This window comes from Pseudophryne corroboree, chromosome 5, assembly GCF_028390025.1.
Source record: "Pseudophryne corroboree isolate aPseCor3 chromosome 5, aPseCor3.hap2, whole genome shotgun sequence".
Classification (NCBI taxonomy): Eukaryota; Metazoa; Chordata; class Amphibia; order Anura; family Myobatrachidae; genus Pseudophryne; species Pseudophryne corroboree.
In genome coordinates this window covers 74,869,682-74,879,592 of record NC_086448.1, presented here as the reverse complement: position 1 = coordinate 74,879,592, position 9,911 = coordinate 74,869,682, and the positions used below count along the sequence as shown (strand labels likewise).

Below are 9,911 nucleotides of genomic sequence, written 5' to 3'. Positions count from 1 at the left end.
ATGCAGCAGTGCAGCACACTGAGTGAGCACAGATATGGTTGAGCGTTTTTTTTTCAGGCAGAGAAACAACGGATTAAACTCAAAACCCTGCACTGTACTCCCTAACAGCTGCTCCCCGTCCCCAATCCTCCCCACAATTAAAACTAAGTCACTCAGTTTTTTTTTTTTTCTAATACAACGGAGAGGACGCCAGCCACGTCCTCTCCCTATCAATCTCAATGCACGTGTGAAAAATGGCGGCGACGCGCGGCTCCTTATATAGAATCCGAGTCTCGCGAGAATCCGACAGCGGGATGATGACGTTCGGGCGCGCTCGGGTTAACCGAGCAAGGCGGGAGGATCCGAGTCGCTTGGACCCGTGTAAAAAAAAGGTGAAGTTCGGGCGGGTTCGGATTCCGAGGAACCGAACCCGCTCATCACTAGTAAAAAGACATCCACTCGGAAGAAGATTTTGATGCACATTTCTACAGACCGATGATGAACATTTCCACAGACATTTGATGAACTTTTCCACAGACTTTGCGAGACACTTTAGAGACTTTAAAAGACTTCGTATGGACACTTGAAAAAAACTTTGCTTATCACCCACAGCAAGGATACACCTATCCGGACAAGACTTCGACAGACATCCAAGGACAATTACACACATTATCATATGAATGTATTTATAATAACACATGTTTCTTATCTTCATCTCTACGATCTTCAGGTAGTGACACACATAGTCGACAGGTGATATAGGTACATATATTAGCACTCACATATTCCCCCCCCCCATGTATCATCAACTAATGTGCACCCCATTTGTTGGAACAAGAAGCCGAAAAGAGCTCGGTAGTGTTTGTTAGCCCACTTACAGACCCTTGATACGGGATAAGAAGGATTTAATGTATACTTCGCAATACCTCGAAGCTTATCTAGAACATGTACGGCACGATGATACATGACCCCTCAGACATGAATTTCATACATACATGCTTTTACTATCCCACTAGGTCATACATTTCCCACCTTCTCCTCTCCTCCCTCCACCCAATCATTTATAGGTATTTCATTGTATTGTATATTTTTCTGCTTAAGTGTTTGGATAGTGGCAGTTATTGTTGACTGCCAAAGGGTGGACTGTCAAAATCGAAAAATATCATGATGCATACAACTTGTACTAACCCCTCATGCACATGCACGCTGCTCGTGCACCTGTTCCCCCGTGCGTACACATACCCGCAAGTTGCGTAGGGGACGCTCCAGCGTCTCGTGCGCATAAGATGTGTATTTACGGCGGAGTTTGTGAGCGTGTAGCGTGTGATTCGATCGTAGCATATTTAACCCAAATAGTGCATTTTGTAGTTAATGTTCCCCTAGACCATGTCAGCGAGTATGATTAGTTTAAACTGTTCCTGGACAGAGAGATTCCTCTTTGCATGATAGGAAGGGTCAGATAAAGGTTGAAAGGTGGTGTCTAGTATCCAGATGTAGGGTATTTTAAGGGTAACATTCCGATGTTAGTTAGGAAAGGATCGCTCGCTCCTGCGTATAGTTATGTACAGAAGTAGATTATGAACATTAACTGTATTTGCTGTAAATTATACATGCGGCGGGAATCCTGAGGATACCTCCCACCGGAGCAGTTGGGGAAAAACACAGCCCACCTGTTCAAATCCACCTATGACCTGTGCTGTAATGTAGAGACACATCCCTGTGTCCAATGAACAATGAGATTACAGGTACCATTGTATTGTGAATGTATGTTGTGTATATAAAGACCACTGTTGCCTGGCCAGCCTCATGACTCTGAAGGCTTTCTACCTGAATATCTGAGGACTAGATTCCAGGTCGCGCTTGCGAAAGATCTCCCACGTGTGTATATTCTCTGTAGCCATTGTTCGTCTTATTCTCTGTTATTCTGTTAGATTTATGTGTTAGATTGTAGTGTATAACTTGTACTGTTTTCCCCTTTTTCTCTGAATAATCCACGGCAGTGTTAGAGCTGCTGTGGTTTTAACCAAACCCGGTGTTGTGTTTTCACTTTCCTGCAAAGGGCTCTCTTAGCGTCTCAATCACTCAAACAGCATACACATTGCCAAGGTTTTTAAGCGTTACATCATTACAGTATTTGACTACTAAGGTTTAGAGTATAAGTATATTCTTACTGTATTTTATTAACAAGGTTTAAATGTTATCAACTGTGTGTGCGCCCGCTGTGTGTATTCCGTACACTCAGCGCAGCGTGTGTACGCCAAGTGCGTACCACGTGCGGGACTCTGTACGCAATTAGCGTACAAAGTGCGTAGCACGTGCACGTGGTCTAGCGGCCATAGCGGCTCCACGGAAGTAGTGTATAGCTTTATGTTTGAAGATAATAATTGACATTATCAATGCTCAATTAGCTTAGTGATATCATTCAGGTGCTCGAAAGGGAGGGGTATTTCTGAGCAACAGAATCATTCAGGGTGCTGGGGGAAACCAAATGCCTTTTCTTCTTGCTCAGAAATACCCCTCCCTTTCGAGCACATGAATGATATCACTAAGCTAATTGAGCATCTACCAATATATATGTCTGTTGTGAGAGGCAGAGAGGTTCCTGCATTAGGAGGAGTTGCAAGCCCTGACATGCCACATGGAGCATTATGGGGTTGCTCCAAGGTAGGTAGCTCTTAGCTTAGACATATTGTAGTAAGGAGCCATTATCATGTGGCTCCTTGCTGGTTAATATTAGACCCAGATTGGGGTAATGGAGGTGTGAGGTGTGGTGCCTCTGGATTGGCTGAGCTGGATGGCTTTAGTGTGGCATACCTTTACATTCAATTAACACTTTTCACTTATTAATTTTTTAACACTATTTCTCTATTTTAATTACATTTCATGTTTGTATCACCCTCTCTATAGCTTTGGCTTCCTAAATACTAATTTATTAACACTATAGTTTTTTCACTGGTATGCTACGCTGGGCTTTCTGGCTTAAGCTGGTGTTTTGGGGTGCCACACCCTGCACCTAGATATAGCGCTATGGACCCCAAATATACAGAGATGCCTTGATGCGGCTTTGGGGCTTAACCACACATTTGCGCAAATATGTGTAACAAAGATCTCTGAATTCTGTTATTATGTGGGATTTATATCTGGTTACTGTTATCATTCAGGGTGCTGGGGGAAACCAAATGCCTTTTCTTCTTGCTCAGGATTTTGACCTGGTTGGGATTTTGACCGTCGGTCAATTGTTGTCGGTATTTGATTGAGATATTCCATACTAAACCCAGTACAGCAGCAGATATAGAAGTCATTCCTCCATTTTTGACTGTAAAAAAAGCCCCCATAGATCTCTATGGGGTTTGCTTCGCTGTCGGATTTACCAATTTCTCCAAATGGAGTTACCCCATAGTAGCCTATGGGCTGCATCAGCACATACATTTTCGTAGTGGATCCATGGCCTTGCATGCAAGTATGTGCATTGGACGCGAGTCCAGAAGCAGAGTGACAGCGTTTTTTTTAAAGGTACAAGGCATGGTTTAGCGTTAGCCTAGTACATGATTGCCCCTTTAACAAAACGTCCCAGATCGGCCGGCATCCCGCACACCCGCTGAAATCAGACTTCATTACATCCATGTATCTCTTCTTTGCACCATAGTTGTTCTGTGACTCTCTATTAAGCAAAAGGAAACCGGGTTATCCCCTATCAGACTCCACTAAAACTGAGGTCATTGTGGGTACAGTAGTTTTTTGGTGAAGTGCAAACAGAGGGCCTAAGTTAGGTTGGATCGCAAAAAGCGATCCAACCGCAATTTCTGAGAAAAAGATGTGGGCGCATGCGCTGCATTTTCTGCACGGGGGGCTGCAGAAAATGCGATCGCCTCTGCCTGTCAATCAGACAGAGGCGGGACAGGAGCGGGCAATGCTCCGTTTCCATGGAGGAGAAGGAGCGTTGCGAGGTGGAGGCGGCTGAACGGGGCCTGATCGCGGCGCATCCGTGACGTCACACACAGCCACCGCGATCAGGAAGTTGGCCGGCAGGAGGCTTCCACAGTTTCTGCTAACAAGCAGAAATGGCGAACGATTCACAATTTCTGCTTGTTGAAGTGGGGGAGGCTCCGGTCAGCATGCTGGGTGGCCTTGCCACCAAAGGAAAGCAAATTCTGCTAATTAGCAGAATTTGCTATCCTTACTGAATTAGGTCCAGAGTCCAGTCCCTGCGGCTTCAGAGATAATTCATTTACTCTACAGCTATCCTGCAGATAAACAAATTAAGTGATTTCTAGCAGCCATGTAAAGTTAATGCATTTTAAAGCACAAGAAATGAAAGGACACATTCCTCAATCAATTGGTTGCTGTTAACAAATATTTATTTGAAGATGATTCAGGAAAGGCCAGGAGAGAACAATCTCTTTGAAGTTATGTACTGAGTTGACACATGATAAATGTGACTGTCTAAACATTCGGATACTTTCTCATTATGGATGAAGGTTACGTGGCATTTACATGTGCATTTTCCAAAACCTATTCACCCCTATGCTTTTACACTGCTGTATGTGGTCTAAGTCCCAATTTTAATTTGTTTAAAGGTCCTGTCACTCCCGATGCAAAAAGTTAAGTGAGGACAAATCCACATGTAAGTCGGATGCAACAAAGTAACAAATTTGAAGGTTTATTGGAATTCTATTTGTAATCGTAAGAATATGTTGTTGTTTTAGCTTTGTGCTTTTCCGTCATATACTTGTTTTATCAGGGAATATAATGAATGAATTAATTAATTAATTAATTCCACACAGGTCACTACATTTTGTGCTTGAATTATGGAGTTATATTAGAGGGAATGTGAGAGTTTACTACATACAGTATGCTACGGGTGTGGTATGTAAGGTCGACAGTAAGTAGGTCGACAATGTTTGTGTCGACAGTAAGTAGGTCGACAGTGATGCTAGGTCGACAGGGTCTTTAGGTCGACATGGTCTAGGTCAACAGGTCAAAAGGTCGACATGAGTTTTTGATGTGTTTTTTTGTTGTCGTCTACTCCGTACCGTGACCGGGAACCCCAATTAGTGCACCGTGTCCCCTCGCATGGCTCGCTTCACTCGGCATGCTTCGGGCAAGTTGCCTCGCTCCGCTACTGCTGCGCTCGGCACAGGTTACCGTTCCCAATTGTAGACCACGTGGATCGTAAAGTATGAAAAAGTTCAAAAAAGAAAAAAACATTGAAAAACTCATGTCGCCCTTTTGACCTGTCGACCTAGAACATGTCGACCTAAAGACCCTGTCGACCTACTTACTGTTGATCAATAGTGGTCGACCAAAATATTGTCGACCTACTTACTGTTGACCTAAAGACCGGATCCCGTATGCTACATATACTACCGATCTTGCCCCTTTGTCCATATACACTGCAGTAACAGGCAGCCCACCAGCCCTAGCTGACCCTTCTTGATATGGAAGAAGCGGGTGACTGCTTCTCTTTCATGTTAGCGCTTAGTGCCCCATGTAAGGGAACCACTGGAAGAGTCGCACAGCGCCTGGCATAGGGTAGGTACCACCAGCCCTGTGCACTCTCAAGCATCAAAATACATTCTATAAGTTTAATATGAAAGCTCTGATGGTATGGACAGCGGGGTTAAATCACATTGTATTGCAAATTGCGCTCAAACCACAATAATTACGTTGGCCTCGCAGGCGCATGCGCAGTTCCCGAACTGCACATGCACCTGCATGTAATGTGGGTGCCCCGCAGTGTTTGCGAATGCCTCTGCCCAGAGCTGGATTAAGGCTATGGGGGGCCCGGAGCACTTCAGACAGCGGGGCCCCTAATAAAGAGGTAGACAGATGAGCTATATAAAAAATATATATATATTTATAGCTATAAGTATATATGTGTATACTGTATATAGGTTCCCAGTAGAAAGGAAGAGTCAGCTCTCTGCAGACTTTTAAATGAGTGTAAATCTGTATTAATAGTTACGGACGTGGTTTTTTTTTCAGGGTACAGATTTAATCTAATTTAAAAGCCTGTAGAGTTCCGCTTATTGCTTATATTAAGCTAGGAGGACGCCCTGCACTATTATATATATATATATATATATATATGCCACCCGCTTGTCACACTAAGTGCCCAGGTGCCCTCAAACCCTCCAAGGTGATCTCCCACCAGATACGGGCGGCACTCACGGGACTGTCAATGGCGGAAATCAATGGACACAATACAGGTGTGACTCCCGTGTCCATTGATTTCCGCCATTGACAGTCCCGTGAGTACTACCCGTTCTTGTGCTATATATGTATATATATATATATATATATATACACACACACATATATATATATATATATATATACACATATATTATATTACACACAGTACCAGGAGCAATAATTAAACAGCCAGGCTTACTTTTGATGTAATACATGAGACAGGACAGTGAGAACTCACTCTTCTCTGTCTCCTCCAAGGCGCATAGACGCTGCTCCACACGCTGCTCCACACGCTGCCTGCCACAGGGACATTTCTTTACCCTGCAGCCTGCGCGCTCAGCCAATTACCGAGCCGCAGGCTGCTGCTTTACAAGCTATTGGACAGCTGAGCCGTCGCTCAGCTGTCCTGTACTGTTAGGCTGCCCTGGCGTCGGCGCTGCGGGTGTAAGGTTGCCAGGGCAACCAAGGGAAGCCGGAAGTGTAGCTCAGTGCCGCAGATCGGTAATAGCTCCGATCTTTAGGAAGGGGGACCCGGGGTACTTACCCCCCGCCCCCCCCCCCCCCCCCTTAATCCGGCTCTGCCTCTGCCTTATTGACAGGCAGAGGCATTCGCAGGCGGCAACGCTTTGTTTCCAAGGAGGAGATGGAGCATTGCGGGGACGGCGGTGGGGAAACGAAGGCGTGGTTGCACAAATGGGGGTCGTGGCTCGGGTGTTATCGGGGCAACTGTGTGTTGTCACATGCAGCAGCTGCAATGTGAAAAATGCAGGCGGGCCTCCTGCCGTCGCACCCAGGCTGCGCCGGCAGGAAGCTTCCACAATTTTCGTGATCACGCTGCAATTGCGGCTCAATCGCAGTTTCAGCGTGATCGCATTGCTGGGCAGGAAGTTGCATGCAGGGTGGCCTTGCCCTGCGACTGGCGGCCACCAGCATGCAAGCAAAAGGATTGTAAATTCTGCTGTTTAGCAGAATCTACAATCCTTACTCAGGGGCAGGTCTGATGTTTTAATGTTTAGAAAGTAGAATTACCTAATATACATTATTGGTCCCTGTGCACAGGAGCAGGAGGCAGCTCTTTTCACACTAGACATCCGTTAGGTTGTAGGGGCCACTTCAAAATGTTGTTATGGAGCCCACAATGTTCTGGCTACGCCCCTGCCTTCGCTTAGAACCTTTTATTGACTGTTAGTGTTAAAGTGCATCTCCTAGGCATTAATATTGCTCATTAAATTTGTCATTAACATCTATGTGAATGAGCCCAATATTTACTGACTTACTGGTCGTTAACGAACCTCATGAGATGCTAGATGTCCTCCTAGTGTTCTTCAAAGCTCACATCTCCTTGGCCATACAGTACTTGGAATTGCCTCCTAAAAATAACTTTTCATTTTTCTCCCAAAATACTTTCTTTTTGTATGATTGAAGGTTTTTTGGATTACAGTGACTGAAGGGCGCTTAGAAAAGAGCTTCCCCACAGAAGTACAGAAGATGCAGAATGAATGCTACGCAAAGTACTGGATAAGATAAAACTTCCAGCAGCTTCATAAGCAGTGTCAGACTGGCCAAGCAGGTGGCTGTAATCCTTGGTGGTCCTGGTGGTCCCCATTGACTCCTACCCTCAACTCTTGGAAGAAGGTGCTGAAAGGTGTGACAGTGAAAGCGGCTGCACACACAGACACATACAGTAGCTGTTGGCATAGGAGACCATAGTTACACAGAGAAACTGCACCATAATAGGACTGGGGCCACTACACCATAATAGGACTGCACCATAATAAGACTGGGGCCACTACACCATAATAGGACAGGGGCCACTAAAACATAATAGGACTGCACCATAATAAGACTGAGGCCACTACACCACAATAGGACAGGGGCCACTAAAACATAATAGGACTGCACCATAATAAGACTGAGGCCACTACACCACAATAGGACAGGGGCCACTAAAACATAATAGGACTGCCCCATAATAGGACTGCACCATAATAAGACTGGGGCCACTACACCATAATAGGACAGGGGCCACTACACCATAATAGGACTGCACCATAATAAGACTGAGGCCACTACACCATAATAGGACAGGGGCCACTAAAACATAATAGGACTGCCCCATAATAGGACAGCACCATAATAGGACTACACCATAATAGGACTGCACCATAATAGGACTGGGGCCACTACACCATAATAGGACTGCACCATAATAAGACTGGGGCCACTACACCATAATAGGACAGGGGCCACTACACCATAATAGGACTGCACCATAATAAGACTGAGGCCACTACACCACAATAGGACAGGGGCCACTAAAACATAATAGGACTGCCCCATAATAGGACTGCACCATAATAAGACTGGGGCCACTACACCATAATAGGACAGGGGCCACTACACCATAATAGGACTGCACCATAATAAGACTGAGGCCACTACACCATAATAGGACAGGGGCCACTAAAACATAATAGGACTGCCCCATAATAGGACTGCACCATAATAGGACTACACCATAATAGGACTGCACCATAATATGACTGGGGCCACTACACCATAATAGGACAGGGGCCACTACACCATAATAGGACTGCCCCATAATAGGACTGCACCATAATAGGTCTGGGGCAAGTTTTCATGGTGTGAGCGATAATGTAATATAAGGAAACGCTAATTAATATTACAGTGTACGTGGGTGGTACTGTAAAAGTGGGCATCTCAGTCAGGGGCGTATCTCGAGAGGAGGGGACCAGTGTGCAGTCTCCGGGTGTGGGCCCCCTCCTCTTCCGTCCCGTACACGGCAGCAGCGCTGTTAGCACTCTGTCTGAGCACTAGAGACTCTGGCACAGTGCCAGAGTCTAAAGCGCATGCGCAAGTCTACTAAAAAATGGCGTAGTTCAGACAATCAGTGGAGACTCCCTGCAGCTGCCACTGGTGAACACGGAGCACTCTGCTTGTAGCAGCCTTAACCCATAGTTAAAATGAACAAAGCAATAATGGAGCCTTTTCTGGAGTCCCGTCCTAACTCTAAATCTAGGCTCACATTTTATATTCTCCCCCACAACAACATGCTTTAACCAAGGTGCAAAATGGCATCTCTCAGCTGCTTCCAGATTGAAAGAAGCTCATTGTGACACCCATTACTAAGCTACCAAAAGAGGGAAATGCCTGGGTCAGAACGGGGAAACACAGGGGTCATCTCTACGTGTCATTTAGAATACTTTAGGAAATTGCCGGAAATCTTCATTCTGTGATAATTGTAAGTCCCCAGCGTTAGGGATAATACATACCATACCTGTAAATGATTTGTCTGTATACATCTTACCTCCTGGAGAAACATTGTATAAATGAATAAGATGAATTGTTTGGTTAGGATTATAGGTATGAATACAGAGACGAGCCACGTCGCAACGGCACAGCCTACTTCCTCTTCATGTCTCTGAACAAACACCTCAGAGAAATAACAGCCTTTAGCCTAGTCGGAAGCAGTATGCGAAGCATGGAGATTAATGGAGGGTGCAACTGGGCAGGAAATATGAGCCAAATATTTGTTGTAACTTGATAAAAGCAGGGACATGTAATGTTAAGTGATTTGATTCTCAATTAAAGTGTTCCAATGAAGAAATGGTTTGACATGTCGAAGCACGGGGAAGAATTGCAATGCCTGTCATGGTTACATCATCATATACTGGATGTGTGTCAGTGACTGACTGGGGAAAGGAAAAGGGTTTAGC

General features: G+C 45.1%; 1 long non-coding RNA gene across 2 annotated transcripts in view; it reads left to right on the top strand.

Moving 5' to 3' along the window:
* The first annotated feature begins 6,592 nt into the window (after positions 1-6,592).
* The window catches only part of LOC134928791 (uncharacterized), a 45,917-nt gene continuing 42,598 nt past the window's right edge, over positions 6,593-9,911 (top strand). The window contains exons 1-2 of one of the 2 annotated variants that reach the window (XR_010178014.1): positions 6,593-6,675; positions 7,616-7,819. This is a non-coding gene — a long non-coding RNA (uncharacterized LOC134928791). Of the gene's footprint in view, positions 6,676-7,599; positions 7,820-9,911 lie in introns of both variants that reach the window. The other variant, XR_010178015.1, reaches the window with a different exon arrangement.